At 40.1% G+C, this 548-nt stretch overlaps 1 protein-coding gene across 1 annotated transcript in view; it reads left to right on the forward strand.

Annotated features, from left to right (window-relative positions):
• Window positions 1-548, forward strand: part of reln (reelin) — a gene marked incomplete in the record, with an annotated part of 128,574 nt that overhangs the window by 53,671 nt on the left and 74,355 nt on the right.

Below are 548 nucleotides of genomic sequence, written 5' to 3' on the forward strand. Positions count from 1 at the left end.
TTATGAGAGATATTTGTGTTGTAAGGGGGGTGACGGGGGGGGGGGGGGGGGGGGGTGGGGGTGGAGGCAAACCACTGAGCCAGTCACACCTACGATGAAGAATCAAGGAAACATACGTTATAATTAATCATGCTGGAATAACTGTTGGAGGAAACATGATTTTTTATTTCCATTTCAGTGCCTTGCCTTTGGCTCTGCATCTTCTAGTCCTGGTCTGTTTTAAACACAGCTGGTCCACACCATGGAAGATAAATCAACCAATTAGTGTTTATTATTTTAAAAGCCAGGTTCAGTTGCAAAACCGTGCTGGCAACTAGAACAGCGCAGCTCTGAAACTCATATTCATCATGATTACCAAACAGACGTAGTGAGCTGGACGAGAACATGAGATTTTAATTGGAACGGGAAAAGAAGTTTATCAAACTGAACGTAGAGAAAAAGAATTCAACATTTTGAGGAGAAAAAATGTTTTAAAGTCTACTGGCTTTATTTAAGATGTTTATTACTTTAGGGTAAATTAGCTGTCAGTTGTACTGTTTATGAACATA

The sequence above is a fragment of the Nematolebias whitei genome, chromosome 10 (genome assembly GCF_014905685.2).
Source record: "Nematolebias whitei isolate Nwh7 chromosome 10, NemWhi1, whole genome shotgun sequence".
Taxonomy (NCBI): domain Eukaryota; kingdom Metazoa; phylum Chordata; class Actinopteri; order Cyprinodontiformes; family Rivulidae; genus Nematolebias; species Nematolebias whitei.